Below are 21,719 nucleotides of genomic sequence, written 5' to 3' on the forward strand. Positions count from 1 at the left end.
AGTGAGACTCCATCTCAAAAAAAAAAAAAAGAAAGGAGTGAATGCCGATGTGATGGGAGGGAAAAAATCATCCATCAGGGATGATGGTCAGGGAAGGTTTCAACTAGAGTAAATCTCAGTCTCTGGAGGAGATGCTGATGTAATTTGACCCATCAAGTGTCTCCAGCCTGCTTTAACAGTTGTTGGCATGGCTTGTCCTGCCGACACTTGAGACTTAACCACATTTCTGGTAAAACTAAAGAAATTTATCACCTTATCCTTCAAACTGACACCGATTTTTTTTTTTTTTTTTTGAGACGGAGTCGTGCTCTGTCGCCCAGGCTGGAGTGCAGTGGCGCCATCTCCGCTCACTGCAAGCTCTGCCTCCCAGGTTCATGCCATTCTCCTGCCTCAGCCTCCCGTGTAGCTGGGACTACAGGCGTCCACCACCAAGCCTGGCTAATTTTTAATAGAGACGGGGTTTCACCGTGTTAGCCAGGATGCTCTCGATCTCCTGACCTCATGATTCGCCCACCTCGGCCTCCGAAAGCAAGAGGTGACAGCGTGCTGGCAGCCCTCACAGCCCTCGCTCGCTCTCGGCACCTCCTCGGCCTTGGCGCCCACTCTGGCCACACTTCAGGAGCCCTCCAGCCTGCCGCTGCACTGTGGGAGCCCCTTTCTGGGCTAGCCAAGGCCGGAGCCGGCTCCCTCAGCTTGCCGGGAGGTGTGGAGGGAGAGGCGTGGGCGGGAACCAGGGCTGTGCGCGGCGCTTGCGGGCCAGCGCGAGTTACCGGTGGGCATGCGCTCGGTGGGCCCCGCACTCGGAGCGGCCAGCCGGCCCCGCCGGCACTGGGCAGTGAGGGGCTTAGCACCTGGGCCAGCAGCTGCTGTGCTCGACTTCTCGAAGGGCCTTAGCTGCCTCCCCTTGGGGCAGGGCTCGGGACCCGCAGCCCGCCATGCCTGAGCCTCCCCCCGCCCTGAGCTCCTTGGTGGCCGGAACCTCCCGGACGAGCCAAGCTTGTCCCTCCTGCTCCATGGCACCCGGTCCCATCAACCACCCAAGGGCTGAGGAGTGTGGGCACATGGCGCGGGACTGGCAGGCAGGTCCACCTGCAGCTCCTGTGCAGGATCCACTGGGTGAAGCCAGCTGGGCTCCTGAGTCTGGTGGGGACTTGGAGAATCTTTAAGTCTGGCTAAGGGATTGTAAACACACCAATCTGCACTCTGCATCTAGTTACTCTGGTGGCGACTTGGAGAACCTTTATGTCTAGCTAAGGGATTGAAAATACACCAATCAGCACTCTGTATCTAGCTCAAGGTTTGTAAACACACCAATCAGCACCCTATGTCTAGCTCAGGGTTTGTAAATACACCAATGGACACTCTGTGTCTAGCTAATCTAGAGGGGAAGTAGAGAACTGGAGAACTTTTGTGTCTAGCTCAGGGATTGTTAATGCACCAATCAGCACCCTGTCAAAATGGACCAATCAGCTCTCTGTAAAGCAGACCAATCAGCTCTCTGTAAAATGGACCAATCAGCAGGATGTGGGTGGGGCCAGATAAGAGAATAAAAGCAGGCTGCCGGAGCCAGCAGCGACAATTGCTTGGGGTGCTTCTCAACTGTGTGGTTGGTTTAGTTATTTCGCTGTTTGCGGCCATATTGCTTTTATGAGCTATAATACTCAACCGCGAAGGTTTGCGAAGCTTCACTCATGTAAGCCAGCGAAACCACGAACCTGTCGGGAGGAACGAACAATTTTAGACGCGCCGCCTTAAGAGCTGTAACACCGCGAAAGTCCGCAACTTCATTCCTGAGCCAGCGAGACCAGGAACCCACCAGAAAGAAAAAAACTCTGAACACATCGGAATATCAGAAGGAACAAACTCCAGACACGCCGCCTTTAACAACTGTAACACTCACAGCGAGTGTCCGCACTTCATTCTTGAAGTTAGTAAGACCAAGAACCCACCACTTCCGGACACAAAAGTACGGGGATTACAGGTGGGAGCCCCTGCGCCTAGCCAAAACTGACGCTGATTCTTGATTTGTATATCGTAGTTAGTAAAAGGTCTCCCTGACCCCTAACCTTGAATTTGGGGAGTAATTTGATATTCTTGATCATCACTAACTCCTTTGTAATATATTGTTTCAAAGTATGTCTGTTTCCCTTTCCCCCACTACATGTCAGTATTTTGTTTGGGGGGGCGGGGGGGGTCTCATTCTATTGCCCAGGCTGGAGTGCAGTGGCGTGATCTTGGCTCACTGCAACCTCTGCCTCCTGGGTTCAAGCGATTCTTCTGTCTCCTGAGTAGCTGGGATTATAGGTGAGCGACGCCACGCCTGGCTAATTTTTGTATTTTTAGTGGCGATGAGGTTTCGTCATGTTGGCTAGGCTGGTTTCGAACTCCTGAAGTACTTTGTTCACCTCGGCCTCCCAAAGTGCTGGGATTAAGAGGTGTCAACCACCGTGTCTAGCTAAATGTTTGCATTTTTTATGGAGACGGGGTTTTACCATATTGCCCAGCCTGGTCTCAAACTCCTAGGCTCAAGCAATCTGCTTGCCTTGGCCTCCTAAAGTGCTGGGACTGCAGGTGCGAGCCACTGCACTCAGCCTAAGATATTTTGTTTTCTTTAAATTTATTTTTATATCTTATTTTATTCATTTATTTTTTTGAGATGGAGTCTTGCTCTGTCACCCAGGGTGGAGTGCAGTGGCGCGATCTTGGCTCACTGCGTCCTCCGCCTCCTGGGTTCAAGCAATTCTCCTGTCTCAGCCTCCCGAGTAGCTGGTATTACAGGCATGTACTACCACATTTGACTATTTTTTCTATTTTTAGTAGGGACAGGGTTTCACCACGTTGGCCAGGCGGGTCTCGAACTCCTGACCTCAAGTAATCCACCCTCCTTGGCCTCCTAAAGTGCTGGCATTACAGGCGTGAGCTACCATGCCCAGCTGTATTTTATTTTATAGAGACAGGGTTTCACTGTGTTACCCAGGTTAGTCTTGAACTCCTGGACTCAAGTGATCCTCTTGCCTTGACCTCCCAATGTGCTGGGGTTGCAGGCGTGAGCCCATTCCAAAATATTTTCTGAACCTTTGTTCGGAAATACCAATGGTGAATAGGCAGTGGACAACATTTGGGGAATAGGCAGGAAGTGGGGAAGGTGCGGAGGGGGTGGAGATTAACACCCAAACTCTGGGGCCTTCCATCTCAAATTTTAGACACCTTGGAAATATACCTGATTCCAATCTCTTTACACAAATGGTAAACATAAATAGGAAGATAGCACATTTGGCAAACAGGTGCCAAGCAACAGTCTTGAACAGATGATTGAACATTTCATTTGTTTCTCTGTTAATAATTAATCCATTTGGAATGTAAATTTCCAGCTAATCTTTTAACTCCTCTTTGGCCACTCTAGAGTAATAGGAAAAGGATAGTAAGCTTCTGGATTTGATTTTTCCTAAGTACAGATTATCCTGAGAACTCAAATTACATGATTTTTCTTTTTCTTTCAGGAAAAGCATTCAGGTATAATTAAGTCCAACAACATCATGCCCATAATTTTCCACTTTTAACAGATGGGGTTTCACTCTGTCACCCAGGCTAAAGTGCAGTGGTATGATTATAGCTCATTGCAGCCTTGATCTTCTGGCCTCAAGCCATCCTCCCACCTCAGCCTCCCAAAGTGTTGGGATAATAAGCGTAAACCACTGTGCCTGGTTTACTTTCTACATGTTAACGCTAGTGATTAAATGAAGATTGAAAATAGAAACATGCTAGGGAAAAAATACTTTGAATGTTATCTATGGCTCCACTATATTGGAGAACTTATCAAACTTTTTACAAAATCAAAATGAAAAAAAAAGACCAAGAAAAATTTTTTTGAGTGTCTCACTCTGTTACCCAGACTGGAGTGCAATGGTGCAATCACCATGGTAGCCTTCACTGTGCAGGCTCAAGCCACCCTACCACCTCAGCCTCATGAGTAGCTGGGACCACAGGCACGCACCACCTTGCGTGGCTAATTTTTTAATTTTTTTGTAGAGGCAGGGTCTTGCTATGTTGCCCCAAGCTGGTCTCAAATTCCTGGGCTCAAGCAATCCTCCTGCCTTGGCCTCTGAAAGTGCTGGGATTACAGGTATGAGCCACTGTGCCCAGTGGCAAAGCAAATTCTTTTATTTTGTTTAGGTTGTTAAAAATTGAGATGAAATTCATATGACATCAAGTTAACCATTTTAAAGTAAATAATTTGGCCAGGCATGGTGGCTCACACCTGTAATCCCAGTACTTTGGGAGGCCGAGGTGGGCAGATCACCTGAGCTCAGGAGTTCAAGACCAGCCTGGCCAACATGGTGAAACCCCATCTCTACTAAAAGCAAAAAAAATTAGCCAGGTGTGGTGGTGGCCACCTGTAATCCCAGCTACTCGGGAAGCTGAGGCAGGAGAATCATTTGAACCTGGGAGGTGGAGGTTGCAGTGAGCCAAGATTGCACCACTGCACTCCACCCTGGGCAACAGAGCAAGACTCCATTTCAAAAATAAATAAAGTGAATAATTCAGCCTGGGCGTGGTGCTCATATCTGTAATCCCAGCACTTCGGGAAGCCGAGGCAGGCGGGTCACCTGAGGTCAGGAGTTAAGAGACCAGCCTGGCCAACATGGCAAAAGCCTGTCTCTACTAAAAATACACACACACACACACAAAATTAGCTGGGCGTGGTAGTGAGCACCTGTAATCCCAGCTACTCGGGAGGCTGAGGCAGGAGAATCACTTGAACCCAGGAGGTGGAGGTTGCAGTGAGGAGAGATTGCACCACTGCACTCCAGCCTGAGCAACAGAGTGAGACTCCATCAAAATAAATACAAATTTTAAAAATAAAGTGAATAATTCAGTAATATTAGTACATTCACCATGATGTACAACCACCAACTCTACGTTGTTTCAAAACTTCTTCATCACCGTAAAAGGAAACCCTGTGTCCACTAAGCAATTACTCCCTATTCCTCCACTCTCCTCAGCCCCTGGAAACCACCAGTGTGCTTTGTGTCTCTATGGATTCATTTATACCGGGCGTTTCATACAAATAGACTGAGCCAGGCATGGTGAATCCTGCCTGTAAGCCCAGCACTTTGGGAAGCAGAGGCTGGAGGATCATTTGAGAGCAGAAGTTTGAGACTAGACTGGGCAACAGAGCAAGACCCTGTCCCTGCAAAAACAAGGGGGGGATGTGATACAATATGTAACCTTTTGTTTCTGGCTTATTTGACTTAGTGTAAAATGTTACCCAGATTCATTCATGTTGTAACATGTATCAGTACTTCATTTCTTATGGTTGAATAATATTCTGTTGTGTATATATACCACAATGTTTTAATCCATTCATCAGTTGATGGAAATTTGGGATATATCTGTCTTTTGACTCTTTGTTTATAGCACTGCTATGAACATTCATGTACAAGTATTTGTTTTAGTATCTGTTTTCAGTTCTTTTGAGTATATACTTAGGAGTAGAATGCTAATTCCTTTTTTTTTTTTTTTTTTTTTTTTTTGGAAACAGAGTCTCGGCCGGGCATTGTGGCTCACACCTGTAATCCCAGCACTTTGGGAGGCCAAGGTGGATGAATCATGTGAGGTCAGGAGTTCGAGACCAGCCTGGCCAACATGGTGAAACCTCGCCTCTACTAAAAATACAAAAATTAGCCGGGCGTGGTTGTGCGTGCCTATATTCCCAGCTACTGGGGAGGCTGAGGCAGGAGAATTGCTTAAAACCCGGAAGCAGAGGCTGCAGTGAACCAAGATTGTGCCACTGCATTCCAGCCTGGATGACACAACAAGATTCCATCTCAAAAAAAAAAAAAAGAAACAGAATCTTGCTCTGTTGCCCAGGCTGGAGCACAGTGGAGTGATCTCGGCTCACTGCAACCTCTGCCTCCCAGGTTCAAGTTATTCTCCTGCCTCAGCCTCCCAAGTAGCTGGGAATACAGGCACGTGCCACTGTGCCCGGCTAATTTTTATATTTTTAGTAGAGATGGGGTTTCACCATGGTGGCCAGGCTGGTCTTGAACCCCTGACCTCAAGTGATCCACCTGCCTCAGCCTCCCAAGTTCTGGGATTATAGGCGTGAGCCACCGTGCCCGGCCAGGAACTACCTTTTTGTATTCTAAGAGTTAGCTCCAAACTAGTCAATGCTGAAGGCCTGTTTATCCATTACAATTCTCATTTGCTTCTAAAATACATAAAGACGCTAAAACAATTGGCTTGATGGGAAAAAAAAAGTTCAACTCAAGATAAACACTGCGTTCAACTCAAGATAAACACTGCATAATCTCATTATGTGTGGTATCCAAAGAAGTCTAACTCATAGAAACGAGAGTAAGTTGGTTGACAAGAGCCATAGGGAGGGAGAAACAGGAGAATTTTGGTCAAAGGAAAGTTTCAATTATAAGATAAATTCTGGAGATCAAAAATATAGCATATGGTAACCGTAATTAATAATAATGTAGGCCGGGCGCGGTGGCTCACGTCTGTAATCCCAGCACTTTGGATGGCCAAGGCGGGTGGATCACGAGGTCAGGAGATCGAGACCATCCTGGCTAACATGGTGAAACCCCATTTGTACTAAAAATACAAAAAATTAACCAGGCATGGTGGCGGGCGCCTGTAGTCCCATCTACTCGGGAGAATGGCGTGAACCAGGGAGGTGGAGCTTGCAGTGAGCCAAGATTGTGCCACTGCACTCCAGCCTGGGCGACAAAGCAAGACTCCGTCTCAAAAAATAATAATAAATAATAATAACAATGTATTGTATACTTGACATTTTATAACACAATAGAACTTAAGTGTTCTTGCCACCAAAAAAATGGTAATTACATGAGGTGGTGGATATGTTAATTAGCCTGACTGTGGTGATCTTTTTTTGACAACGAGTTTCGCTCTTGTTCTTGTTGCCCAGGCTGGAGTGCAGTGGCGCCATCTGGGCTCACTGCAACCTCCACCTCCCGGGTTCAAGCGATTCTCCTGCTTCAGCCTCCCAAGTAGCTGGGATTACAGGCATGGGCCACCACACCTGGCTAAATTTGTATTTTCAGTAGAGACGGGGTTTCTCCATGTTGGTCAGGCTGGTCTCGAATTCCCAACATCAGGTGATCCGCCCGCCTCGGCCTCCCAAAGTGCTGGGATTACAGGCATAAGCCACCACGCCTGGCTGTGGTGATCATTTTACAGTGTATAAATATATCAAAACATCATATTGTACACCGTGAATATATACAGTTTTTATTTGTCAATTACACCTCAATAAAGATGGGAGGGAAAGAAAAAGAAAAATGTTTAACTCTACCAAAAATAAAAGAAATGCAAATCAAAATAAGAAAAATGCCATTATTTAGACTCAAAAAGCCAGGCATGGTGGTTCATACCTATAATCCCAACACTTTGGGAGGCTGAGGCAGTAGGGTTGCTTGAGGTCAGGAGTTCAAGACCAGCCTGGGAAACATAGCAAGACTCTACCTCTACAAAAAAAAATTTTTGGCCGGGGGTGGTGGCTCATGCCTGTAATCCCAACATGTTGGGAGGTTGAGGCAGGTGGGTCACTTGACGTCAGGAGTTAGAGACCAGCCTGGCCAACATGGTGAAACCCCATTTCTACTAAAATACAAAAATTAGCCAGGCATGGTGGCAGGCACCTGTAATCCCAGCTACTGGGGAGGCTGAGGCGTGAGAATCGCTTGAACCGAGGAGGTGGAGGTTGCAGTGAGCAGAGATCTCACCATTGCACTCAAGCCTGGGTGAAAGAGTGATACTCTGTCTCAAAAAAAAAATTTTTTTTTTTAAATTAGCCAGATGTGGTGGCACGTACCTATAGTCCCAGCTACTCAGGAGGCTGAGGTGGGAGGATTGCTTGAAACCAGGAGTTTGAGGCTGCAGTGAGCTATAATTGTGCCACTGCACTGCAGCCTGGGTGACAGAGTGAGATCCTATTTCTTTTTTTTTTTGGGGGGGGGACGGAGTCTCGCTTTGTCTCCCAGGCTGGAGTGCAGTGGCACTATCTCGGCTCATTGCAACCTCCGCCTCCTGGGTTCAAGCAATTCTTTTGCCTCAGCCTCCAGAATATTACAGGGATTAGGGTTGGGATTACAGTTGCCTGCCACCATGCCAGGCTAATTTTTGTATTTTTAGTAGAGATGGGGTTTCACCATGTTGGCCATGCTGGTCTTGAACTCCTGACCTCAGGTGATCTGCCCACCTCGGCCTTTCAAAGTGCTGGGATTATAGACATGAGCCACCATGCCCAGCTTGATCCTATTTCAAATAAATAAATCAATAAAATAGACACAGTATTGGCCAAGACTTGAGTAAATTAATAAGTGCTGACCAGAGTGCAGAGAATTGGGCTGTTTCTATACAAAACCAATAGAAATGCAAATTGATACACCCTTTCCCTGGAAAAATTTGAATGTAGCCTGGACAACATAGCAAGACCCCCATGTCTTTAAAATAATGAGAACATCTGTGTTCTAACGCATAGTGCTTAGCTTTTTTTTTTTTTCTTTTTTTTGAGAAGGAGTCAAGCTCTGTTGCCCAGTCTGCAGTGCAGTGGCACAATCTCGGCTCACTGCAACCTCTGCCTCCCAGGCTCAAACAATCCTCCTGCCTCAGCCTCCCGAGTAGCTGGGATTACAGGTGCACACCACCACGCCTGGCTACTTTTTGTATTTTATTTTTATTTTTATTTATTTATTTATTTTTTTTTCAGACAGAGTCATGCTCTGTCGCCCAGGCTGGAGTGCAGTGGCGTGATCTCGGCCCACTGCAAGCTCCGCCTCCTGGGTTCACACCATTCTCCTGCCTCAGCCTCCCGAGTAGCTGGGACTACAGGCGCCCGCCACCATGCCCGGCTAATTTTTTGTATTTTTAGTAGAGACGGGGTTTCACCATGTTAGCCAGGATGGTCTCGATCTCCTGACCTCATGATCCGCCCTCCTCGGCCTCCCAAAGTGCTGGGATTACAGGTGTGAGCCACCATGTCCAAATAGTAATTTTTGTATTTCAGTAGAGACAGGGTTTCACCATGTTAGCCGGGCTGGTCTCAAACTCCTGACCTCAGGTGGTCCTCTCACCTCGGCCTCCCGAAGTGCTGGGATTACAGGCATGAGCCACCACACCCGGCCAGCATATATATCTCTGTCTATATATAGATATAGATAGATAGATTTTTTTTTTTTTTTTGAGACAGAGCCTTGCTCTGTTGCCCAGGCTGGAATGCAGTGGCGTGATCTCGGCTCACTGCAACCTCTGCCTCCCGTGTTCAAGTGATTCTCCTGCCTCAGCCTCCCGAGTAGCTGGGACTACAGGTGTGTGCCACACCCGGCCTCTGGCCTTTTTAAAAATTGGAAGACTCGGATGGGCGCAGTGGCTCACACCTGTAATCCCAGCACTTTGGGAGGCCGAGGTGGGTGGATCACTAGGTCAGAAGATGGAGACCATCCTGGCTAACACGGTGAAACCCCATCTCTACTGAAAATACAAAAAATTAGCTGGGCATGGAGGCGTGCGCCTGTAGTCCCAGCTGCTGGGGAGACTGAGGCAGGAGAATGGCGTGAACCGGGGAGGTGGAGCTTGCAGTGAACCGAGATGGCGCCACTGCACTCCAGCCTGGGCGACACAGCAAGACTCTTTCTCAAAAAAAAAAAAAATTAGAAGACTCAGTAAATGTTAAGTCTGGCTATTGTAATTGTCAGATGTACATCAAAATGCTGGTACTGCTTATCTTTAAGTAGTGGAATTGTAATTTTAATATTCTTTTGTACACTTTTCTATATTTCTCACAATAATGCATTTTCCTTTTGTAATCAGAAAAAAAAAAAAGAAAATTAAGATTTCGGTCCTCATAGCCGTCTTTATAGTCAACTTTCTAAGCAGGATAACTTTGCTCAAGGTAATTCTCACTGCTGTGGGACAGTGATTCCATATTGGATAAAGGCTTCGATATTTTTGGAAAGGCATCCCAATCTATGCTACCCTCTCTTCTAATAAGAGTCAAGGTGAACACTACCAAACAACTGAAAAATACTTCTATCAGGTCAGCGCTCCAGGATATTTCTATTCTTAGACATAATAAGATTTGGAGAGCAGTGCTTTAGAAGCTGGGCAAGAATTTTAGAAAGCTAAGGATTACAACAGATCTGGACATTTCTCCCCCATCCCCATTAACAGTCATGAACTGAAAATTTCTATTAGGGGTCATTCATTTACAGGAAAAACAACGAAAACCAACAAACTTGGATTATGTCATTCATCTACTAACATTTTTTATGGCACCCCTGTGCCTATTCTAGTACCTACACATTACTCAGCCAGGCATCTGAGGTCATTTTAAAGATAATTTTCAGGCCAGGTGTGGTAGCTTATGCCTGTAATCTCAGCATTTTGGGAGGCTGAGGTGGGAGAATTGCTTGAGCCCAGGAGTTCCAGACCACTTTGGGCAAGAGGGCAAAACTCCATCTCGACAAAAATTACAAAAATTAGCCAGGTGTGGTGGCACCCACTTGGTGGTTGCAGCTACTCAGGAGGCTGAGGCAGGAGGATCGCTTGAGCCCAGGGGTGGAGGCTGTAGTGAGCCGTGACTGCCACTGCACTCCAGCCTAGGCAACAGAGCAAGACCCTGTCTCAAACAAAAAAAAAAGTGATATTCAGAGTGACTTGAAACATGGATCTGAATCTAGGTACTGGAGTTTCCACTTTCAGCTTCAGGACTATCTGTTCACACCCAGCTATAAACATCGAGCAAATTCCAAGAACTCTTCTGTGAGTGTCATATCAATATACACACCTGCATATGTGTACTGCTGAGCCACCGCACCTGGCCAAAAGTATTTTTTTCAAGTGTCTAATGGTGTAATAATTAGCCATTCAAATTAAAGGGGCCATTCTAAAGAATTAGCTTCAGCAGGTGGTGTGGCTCAGGCCTGTAATCCCAGCACTTTGGGAGGCCAAGGCAGGTCGATCACCTGAGGTCAAGAGTTCGAGACCAGCCAGGCCAACGTGGAGAAACCCCGTCTCTACTAAAAAAAACATGAAAATTAGCCGAGTGTGGTGGTGTGCACCTGTAGTCCCAGCTACTCAGCAGGCTGAGGCAGGAGAATTGCTTGAACCCGGGAGGTGGAGGTTGCAGTGAGCTGAGATCTTGTCATTGCACTCCAGCCTGGACAACTAAGAGCGAAACTCTGTCTCAAAAAAAAAAAAAAAAAAATTGAAGTAGGGGAGATAAGAATTAAATAGAATTGAATCAGTTGAAACAAAAAAAATATCAATGCAAGATCAAAAGAGCTGTTTTGGAAATCTTGGCAGCAGTGCTGAAAAGAAAAGGCTATTTTATTAACCTTTTAGCAAAGACATAGTCAGATGTGTGTTCAAGAATACCATTTGAAATTATAGTCTTACAAAACTACTACAGGCAGCCAGGCATGGTGGGTCATGCTTGTAATCCCACCACTTTGGGAGGCCGAGGCAGGAGGATTGCTTGAGGCCAGGAGTCTGAGACCAGTCTGGGTAACATAGTGAGATCTTGTCTCTACAAAAAAAAAAAAAAAAAAGACGGGCCTGGCATGGTGTCTGTAGTCCCAGCTATTCAGGAGGCTGAGGGGGGAAGATCACTTGAGCCAGGAAGGTCAATGCTGCAGTAAGCCATCATCTTGCCACTGCACTCTAGCTTGGGCAACGGACCAAGAACCTGTCTCAAAAAGAAAAAAAAAAATTACTGCTACAAGTATTGTGACTCTAGAAGGTGTAAGGGTTTCAGAATGAGGATGGACAAAGGTTGACATTTTTGGGAACAATTATTAGGCACATGTATCTTTTTTTTTTTTTTTTTTTTTTTTGAGATGCGGTCTCACTCTGTTGCTCAGGCTGGAGTGCAAATGGTGCAATCTCAGCTCTCCGCAACCTCTGTCTCCCGGGTTCAAGCAATTCTCTTGCTTCAGCCTCCTGAGTAGCTGGGATTACAGGCGCACACCACCATGCCTGGCTAATTTTTGTATTTTTACTAGAAATGGGGTTTCACCATGTTGGTCAGGCTGGTCTCTAACTCCTGACCTTGTGATCCACCCACCTCGGCCTCCCAAAGTGCTGGGATTACAGGCGTGAGCCCCCCGTGCCCAGCCTAGGCACATGTATATTCTTACATGATTGTAAATGAAGGTGGTGATGGATAAGAGTACTAATCTTTTTATCCTGCATAGTCTGAAATTGGAATTTTCAAGGCAACTCTTCTTATCACAACCATCTGAATGTCTCCCTCCCTGAATGTCTATTTTATTCATTTATCAGTTGATAATGTTCGTATTTCATTGTGTCTGTCTAATTTGGCTATAAATGTGCAAGAGCGTCAGCCTGTCTGCCTTGGATTGTAAACTGTTAGAGGAGAGAGGCAAGGTTTAGCTAATTCTCTGTGTGAATCATTTAGCATGGCATAGCACTACACACAATTAAGGTTTTAATAAATGTGTTGATTATGAGCTTTGAAAAAAGGCTTAGTCCCATTTATCGTCTTCTCGACCCTGTCAGCACTTCTCAAGAGGGTGGGGAGAGTTGACTTAATCTACATGTTTTTTTTTTTTGAGACAGAATCCCACTCTGTCATCCACGCTGGAGTGCAGTGGTGTGATCCCGGCTCACTGCAACCTCTGCCTCCCCAGGTTCAAGCAATTCTTGTGCCTCAGCCTCCCAAGTAGTTGGGATTACAGGTATGCGCCACCACGCCCGGCTAATTTTTGTATTTTTAGTAGAGACAGGGTTTCACCATGTTGAACAGGCTGGTCTCAAACTCCTCACCTGAAGTGATCTGCCCGCCTTGGCCTCCCAAAGTGCTGGGATTACAGGCGTGAACCACCGCACCTGGCCTACTTTTAATACCTGAAGCTTATGCTAAATACGATAACTGCAACGTATCAGTGACGTCTGTTGGTGAATGTCTGAAATGTTGTATTTTCACATTTCTGTAGCTGTTTGAGATGATATTATTACTTGTATGGTACTTGGACACTTGACTTGAAGTAAATATGTTTTAAAATTGAATCACTTCAGTGTGAAATTCAAATTTTGTGGAATCCAAAAATATTTATTTTGACTTTTGCCAACTGTTATTGGGGATGGAATGCCTAATCCTTGAATTGTAACTTCAACAGAAGGGTCTCATTACCAGCACAGGGGTGAACAAAGCCTCAAGGAGACAGGAGACTTCTATATTTTGCCTCTTAACTATTTTTATTAGTCAGTGATGTTAATCTCTAAAATATCCCAATAAATTAATGTAATCACTGCAGTTTTTTTTTTCTTTTTTTGAGACAGAGTTTCACTCTTGTTGCCCAGGCTGAAGTGCAATGGCACGATCTTGGCTCATTGCAACCTCCATCACCCGGGCTCAAGCGATTCTCCTGCCTCAGCCTCCTGAGTAGCTGGGATTACAGGCATCTGCCACCACGCCCGGCTGATTTTGTATTTATAGTAGAGACGGGGTTTCTCCATGTTGGTCAGGCTGGTCTCGAACTCCCAACCTCAGGTGATCTGCCCACCTCGGCCTCCCAAAGTGCTGGGATTACAGGCGTGAGCCACCACACCTAGCAGTTAGTTCTATCCATTCTATCAATATTCTATGCATTCATTCATATTTATTAAGTTGTCTATTATGTGCTAGGTTTTGAAATGTATAAAGAAGATGGAGGCCAGGTGTGGTGGCTCACACCTGTAATCCCAGCACTTTGGGAGGCTGAGGTGGGAGGAACACTTGAGCCCAGGGGTTTGAGATCAACTTAGGCACCATAGGGAGACCCTGTCTCTACAAAACTTTTTTCAATAATTGTCTGGGTGTGGTGGCATGTGCCTACGGTCCCCGCTACTCAGGAGGCTAAGGCAGGAGGATTGCTTGAGCCTAGGAGTTAAGGCTCTGGTGAGCCATGTTTGTGCCACTGAATTCCAGCTTGGGCAAAAAAAGAAGGTAGACATGGTAACTGCCCTCATGGAGTGTAAAGTCTATCCAGACAAGTAACCAGTTACACAGCGGGCTGCCTTTGTGGATGGGAGGAGATGTTGACTAGAGAGGAACAGACACAGACACAAACACACACATTTCTGGGATGACAGAAATGTTCTTATTTTGTTCTGGGTGAGTACATGAATGTATTCAGTCATCAAAACTCACCGAAGTGGCCAGGTGCGGTGGCTCACGCCTGTAATCCCAACACAGGCAGGAAGATCACATGAGGTCAGGAGTTCGAAACCAGCCTGGCCAAGATGGTGAAACCCCATCTCTATTAAAAATACAAAAATTAGCCAGGCACGGTGGCGTGTGCTTGTAATCCCAGCTACTTGGGAGGCTGAGGCAGGAGAATCACTTGAACTTGGGAGGCGGAGGTTGCAGTGAGTAGAGATTGCGCCACTGAACTCCAGCCTGGGTGACAGAGGGAGACTCTGTCTCAAAACAAGAACAAAACTCACTGAACTGAACACTTAAGTTTCATGCATTTTATTATACCTTAATTGCACTTCAATTTAAAAAAAAAAAGAAAAGAAAAACCAAGGTAGCAAAATAGCGATTATAATACGGTATGACAGTGAGTATCGCGTATGATGTACATGTGTATCAGTGTGCCTGACAACTTTAGAAGTTAAGAGTACAGCTCCTTGAGAAAGTCTACAGAGCTGGTAGCTAAAGGTTGATTAAAGATAGCCAGTCCAGGAAGCCAATGAAGCGCTTCCTCTGAACTTGGAAGAGATGGGGAATTTACATCTCAAAAGAGCTTGCCTGTGCAAAGGCCCAGAGGTAGGAGAGTATGACCCACTGGGGCACTGCAAGCAGTTCAGTATGGTTACAGTGGAGGTTGTGAGGTGAGGGTGGTGGGAAGTAGGACTGGAGGGGTGAGCAGGGAATGGACGATAAAGGACTCTGTAACCATATTTTAATAAATTTGGACTTTTTCATGAGGCCATTGGGAAACCCTAAAGGAATAAATGTGTGTGTGTGTATGTGTATGTGTGTGTATTTATATACACACACACATATTTGTGAGTGAGATCTTGGCTCACTGCACCCTCTGCCTCCTGGGTTCAAGTGATTCTCCTGCCTCAGCCTCCCAAGTAGCTGGGATTACATGTGCACACCACCATGCCTGGCTAATTTTTGTATTTTAAGTAGAGACAGGGTTTCACCATGTTGGCCACGCTGGTCTTGAACTCCTGGCCTCAACTGATCTGCCCACCTCAGCCTCCCAAAGTACTGGGATTACAGGCATGAGCCGCTTTGCCCCACCATCCCAAGGGAATTTAAACAGGAAAAGACAAAGTCAGACTTTTCGTGTAAAGAGGCTTTTGTCCTCAGGATAGAGAGCAAACCAGAAGTGGGGATGACTAAGCAGGTGGTGGGGGTGGTGGGGTAGTGCAGATGGGAGCTCAAGCTCCTGCAGCTGCAATGAAGCAAGAGAAACAGTAAGAGCCATGGGCCAAGGGGATGAAGAAGTAGATGGATGTGAGTGGTGCACAAGGCTAGAGCTGCTCAAAGGCAAAGTCAAGGATGACTTGCAGTTCTCTAGCATGGTGCCATAGAGCATGGTAGGGAACCCAGGAAGAGGAGCATGGGTTGGAAGGAAGTGGGTACTGAGCTGACAAATCTGAAACGCAGGGAAGAGACGGATTGGCAGAGGCTCAGGAGACCCATATACAGACCTAGACAGGGAATTCCTGAGAATGGTTACCTATCTGGAGTTACAGGGTGAGGTCATCCAGGAGAATCTGTCGAGTGAGAAGTGGAAAGGCCTGCAATACTTGTATCAACACCAAAACTTGAAGGGTGGGTAGAGGAGATGGAGAAGAAATTGCTCAGAGAGACAGAAGAAAAACCAAGAGAGTAGAGCGGGTGGCCCAGCACGGTGGCTCACGCCTGTAATCACAACACATTAGGAGGCTGAGACAGGAGGACTGCTTGAGCCCAGAAGTTCGAGACCATCCTGGGAAACATAGGGAGACCCCGTCTCTACAAAAAATAATAATAAATTAGCTGGATGTGATGGTGCACATCTGTAATACCAGCTACTCAGGAGGCTTAGGCAGGAGGATTGCTTAAGCCCAGGAGATCAAGGCTGCAGTGAGCCATCATGGTGCCACTGCACGCCAGCCTGGGTGACAGAGTAAGATCCTGACTCAAAAAATTTATTTATTTATTTATTTATTGAGACGGAGTTTTGCTCTTGTTGCCCAGGCTGAAGTGCAGCAGTGTGATCGCGGCTCACCACAATCTCTGCCTCCCAGGTTCAAGTGATTCTCCTGCCTCAGCCTCCTGAGTAGCTGGGATTACAGGCATGCGCCACCACACCCGGCTAACTTTGTATTTTTAGTAGAGACGGGGTTTCTCCATGTTGGTCAGGCTGGTCTCGAACTCCCAACCTCAGGTGATCCGCCCACCTCAGCCTCCCAAAGTGTTGGGATTATAGCATGAGCCGCTGTGCCTGGCCAAAAAATTGTTTAAGAAGAAAAGAAATCTGAAACCTGTTTCATGTTATATCTGAAATATACATGATATGCTTTCTCTTAGTTTTCTAAAAAATATGTTTAAACCCTTTTCTGGTTTAGAAGTTACTGTAGTTTGGAGTATAAGATTTGTCTAGGTAAATTCCCAACATCCTTATCAAGGAGTCATCAGATAGTTTCCATCTTTGAAGCCTGGGTTGTCTTTGAATTTAGAGCAAAGAATGGTTGGATTTTTTCCAAAGTTGCCAGCAAAAAGCATGCGCTTAAGTCAGACTTGGCTTCTGGTCCCATCTTTGCCTGTAGCTAGATGTGTGATCCTGAGCACACTTAACTCTTCTGGGAGGCACTTTGTCAATGTAAATTGAGAAAGTACATAAAGTGACCTTGAAGGGCCCTTCTAGCTCAAAAACTTTATAGCAAATGATGGACTCTTTTTTTTTTTTTTTTTGAGACGAGGTGTCACTCTGTTGCCTAGGCTGAAGTGCAGTGGCAGGACCTCTGCTCACTGCAACCTCCACCTCCCAGGTTCAAGCAATTCTCCTGCCTCAGCCTCCAGAGTTGCTGGTATTACAGGTGCCTGCCACCACGCCTTGCTAATTTTTTTGTATTTTTAGTAGAGACAGGGTTTCACCATGTTGGTCAGGCTGGTCTCAAACTCCTGACCTCAGGTGATCCGCCTGCCTGGGCCTCGCAAAGTGCAGGGATTACAGGCGTGAGGTACTGTGCTCTGCCAGGACTCATTATTTAAGTTCAGAATTTCTAGATCTTAGTGAGACTCCGTTCAAGCAAAACCATACTATGATACAACTGTTAGCAAGATGAGAACCTGGCAAACTTTTAAATTTTTATTTATTTACTTATTATTTTTTAGAGCCAGTGTCTCTCTTTCTTGTCCAGGATGGCCTGCAGTTCCTGAGCTCAAGTGATCCTCTGGCCTCAGCCTCCCAAGTAGTGAGAACTATGGGTATGTGCCATCACGCTTGGCTAACCACCCCCCTGCTTAACCTGAGTTTGCAAATGTCAAAGTTGGAGATAGGTCATAAAATCGACTCACTGGTAGATTTTACAGACTGGATCTTGCTGTGTTGCCCAGGCTGGTCTATAACACTTGGGCTCAAGTGATCCTCCCATTTGAGCCTCCCAAAGTGCTGGTATTACAGGTGTGAGCCATTTCCCCCAGCCCTGCAAATAAACCTATTTTCTTTTTAAATTACTCAGTCTCAAGTGTTCCTTTATAGCAACACCAATGGACTAAGACGTATATGAATGTAGATTTACTGTACAAGAATGAACTTGTTTTGGAAGGTCTGTCTTTTTATTGGAAGAATCGTAATTCCGGTGAGCATCATGCTGGACTGGGGATAGGAGAGTTGGCAGCTCTTCTTTCATCACTGCCTCACTGAGCCTCAGGCAAGACAGCTCACCTTCCCAAGCCATGAAAAGAAGAAAACCCTTTCTCCTTTCTGCCTGCTAAGGAGGGTTATTGGAGAAAAAGCCTGTAAAGTGCTCCAACTTCAGAGAAATATCAATTGGCCCTGTGTTATTTGTCTCACTCTCTGGAAACCACTTTATTTATTTATTTTATTTATTTTGTTTTTCGAGACAGTCTCGCTCTGTGGCCCAGGCTGGAGTGCAGTGGTATGATCTCGGCTCACTGCAACCTCTGCCTCCCGGGTTCAAGCAATTCTGCCTCAGCCTCCTGAGTAGCTGGGATTACATGTGCCCACCACCGCACCCAGCTAATTTTTGTATTTTTAGTAGAGATGGGGTTTCACCATGTTGGCCAGGCTGGTCTCGAACTCCTGACCTCGTGATCTGCCCGCCTTGGCCTCTCAAAGTGCTGGGATTACAGGCATGAGCCACCGTGCCTGGCCTTTTTTTTTTTTTAAATTTATTTATTTGACACGGAGTCTCGTTCTGTCACCCAGGCTGGAGTGCAGTGGCATGATCTCGGCTCACTGCAACCTTCGCCTCCTGGATTCAAGTGATTCTCATGCCTCAACCTCCTGGGTAGCTGGGATTACAGGCACGCACCACCATGCCAGCCTAATTTTTGTATTTGTAGTAGAGACAGGGTTTCACCATGTTGGCCAGGCTGGTCTCAAACTCCTGAACTCAAGTGATCTGCCCGCCTCAGCCTCCCAAAGTGTTGGGACATAGGCGTGAGCTACCGTGCCTGGCCTGGGAACCACAGAAAGTTCTGTTTCTGTTTCACTTTCAGGATTCTTCAGCTATTTGGCAAAGATGAAGACATAAGTTCCCGGTTCACAACCATTTTCTCCATTTTACAGAGGGAGAGACGTAAGGCAGAAGAAGATTACATGTACGAGCTGACAGCATAATTCACTGGCAGAATTCCAAAAAGATGTTATCAGTCCAAAAGAAAATGATTCTGGGGAGCCATCTGTTCTCCAGCTGCAGAGATGTTTCTCTAAAGTGCAATAAGTATTGTTGAAACCATTTTTACTGTAGCGGAAGTCAATCACAGTCCGGATTCAGATGGGAGCTGGTTTAAGCATTCAGATGAAGAGACACTTCGTCATTTCTACCATTGAGTCAACTTTATGACCTATCTACAACTTTGGCATTTGCAAACTCAGGTTAAGCAGGGATGGTTAGAGTTTATTTGATCTTTTATATTATAAAACTTATGCAATGAGTCCAAAAAAGATGGATTACTTTGAGTAGGTAAAATAGTTATATTTGTTAAAGTGACCAAGGATAAATAAAAACATAGCAAACCAGATCCAATTCTCAAATATTTTGATCTGGCTCATATCTAGGCAACCAGAGTTGGGCACTCGTCTAATGATGATGCAGTTGAGCTTAGATGGGAGAGTGGTGGGGCATGGGTAGAGAGGTACACATGCTGGAGATGAGACACGAATGGCAGAATGTAGAGAACTGTTAAAACTGGGTGATGGGTATCTGAGGGTTCATTGTATTATTCTATTTACTTTAAATATGTTTGACGTTTTCTAGAATAAGAAATGGCTTAATACAACAAGTTGCTAACCAACTTTTAAAAAGGCATATTATCTTCCTTCTATGACTTGTTATCATTGGGTGATTCCATTGTTAGGATAATAATAAAGCCTTCTACCCTATTGTCTTTTTTTTTTTTCTGAGACAGAGTCTTGCTCTGTCACCCAGGCTGGAGTGCAGTGGCGCCATCTCGGCTCACTGCAAGCTCCGCCTCCCGGGTTCACGCCATTCTCCTGCCTCAGCCTCCCAAGTAGCTGGGACTACAGGCGCCCACCACCACGCCCGGCTAATTTTTTTGTATTTTTAGTAGAGATGGGGTTTCACCGTGTTAGCCAGGATGGTCTCGATCTCCCGACCTCGTGATCCACTCGCCTTGGCCTCCCAAAGTGCTAGGATTACAGGCGTGAGCCACTGCGCCTGGCCTATTGTCTTTTAAGTACACATCATGTTGAAAAAGATTATTCAGTAACTTACAAAAATTTAATTATTATTATTTTTTGAAACAGGGTCTCACTTTCTCACTCAGGTAGGAATGCAGTGGTGCAAACACGGTTAACTGCAGTCTCAACCTCCAGAGCTCAGGTGATCCTCCAACCTGAGTCTCTGGAGTAGCTGGGACTACAGGCTCCTGTCACCATGCCCAGTTAATTTTTTGTGTTTTTTGTAGAGCCCAGGCTGATCTCAAACTCCTCGGCTCAAGTTACCTGCCTGCCTTGGCCTCTCAAGTCATGAGTTACAGTCATGAGCCACTGCACCTGGACTTATTAGTTTTATTTGAGACAAGGTCTTGTTTTGTCGTCCAGGTTGGAGTGCGGTGACACAATCACGGCTCACTGCAGCCTCACATTCCTGGGCTCAAGTAATCCTCCTGTCTCAGCCTCCTGAGTAGCTGGGACCACAGCCGTGCACCACCACACCTGGCTAAATTTTTATTTTTTGTAGAGACAGGGTTTCACTATGTTGCCCAGGCTGGTGTCCAACTCCTGGGCTCAAGCTGTTACCGAATGGAAAGTCTTGATTGCGAGTTGTCCAGGTTCTTGGCGCGTTGAACAAAGAATTGAACAAAATGCACAAAGCAACAAAAGAATGAAGCAACAAAAGCACAGATTTATTGAAATGAAAGTACACTCCACAGAGTGGGAGCGGACTCAAGCAAGCAGCTCAAGAGCCCCAGCTGCAATGTTCTTTAGGGTTTTTATTAAACTAAAAGAATTTCGCAACATCCCTAGGTACCCTTTAGAGGCTTCCAATTGCTTACATCCTATGCAAATGAAGGATTTGCCCACAACCAATCAAAGGCTGAAGTGAAGGCTTGGCCCTCTACCAATTAGAGGCATTTACTGTTTGTGACCTAAGGGAGAGGGGATTTTGTAGAGCGAGGAACCTCTGGCCCCTTATCACTTGGGCATGGAGAGGTGGGGTTTTCCTTTTGGTCCAGTTCCAAGAAGTCTGCTGCGGGTTGGCCTTAGGCTCCCTGTCTCCAGACCCTGTTCTCCTGCCTGAAAGTGGTGCTCCCACTTTGTCCTCCCAAAGTGCTGGGATTATAGGTGTGAGAGACCATGCCCAACCTAATTATGTATTTGAGATAGGGTCTTACTCTGTCACCTAGGCTGGAGTGCAGTGACACAATCATGGCTCACTATAGCCGTGACCTCCCAGGCCCACATGATCCTCCCACCTCAGCCTCCCAAGTAGCTGGGACCACAGGTGCATGCCACCATACCCAGCTAATTTTTGTGTGTGTTTTTTGCAGAGATGGGGTCTCCCTATGTTGCCTAGGCTGGTCTCAGACTCCCGGGCTCAGCGAACCCCCTACTGGGCCTCTCAAGGTGCTGGGATTACAGGAGTGAGCTACCATGCCAGGTCTCAAAAATTTAGATAGTGAAACTTTTGCTTCTTCTTGACATTGAGAGAGGTTTGAAATTATTTAATTGACTTTCAGCACATTGTGAATTCAATAAAATAATTTTTTGAGGTGCTAAAAAGAAACAACTCAGAAAATGGCCCCACTACATCCTAAGGATCCAATGCATCCTCAATTGCATTGAGTTGCAATAAATTATCCCATGTGTCTTGGCATTCCTACTTTTTATCTCTGAAATACAAAGTATTAGGTTGTTATGATCATAACTTAACAGACAAAAATTTCCTGAACCACAATTGGTACAATTAGTACACAATTGAAAGAGGAGGGTCATTGGCCGGGCACGCTGGCTCACGCCTGTAATCCC

The 21,719-nt window shown here is 46.0% G+C and overlaps 1 long non-coding RNA gene across 1 annotated transcript; it reads left to right on the plus strand.

Moving 5' to 3' along the window:
• Nucleotides 1-1,574: 1,574 nt before the first annotated feature.
• On the plus strand, nt 1,575-19,611 carry LOC129525903 (uncharacterized). Its single transcript, XR_008670446.1, has 2 exons — nt 1,575-1,981; nt 18,725-19,611. It is a non-coding gene; the product is annotated as an uncharacterized lncRNA (long non-coding RNA).
• Nucleotides 19,612-21,719: the final 2,108 nt, after the last annotated feature.

Source organism: Gorilla gorilla, chromosome 10, assembly GCF_029281585.2.
Source record: "Gorilla gorilla gorilla isolate KB3781 chromosome 10, NHGRI_mGorGor1-v2.1_pri, whole genome shotgun sequence".
Taxonomy (NCBI): Eukaryota; Metazoa; Chordata; class Mammalia; order Primates; family Hominidae; genus Gorilla; species Gorilla gorilla.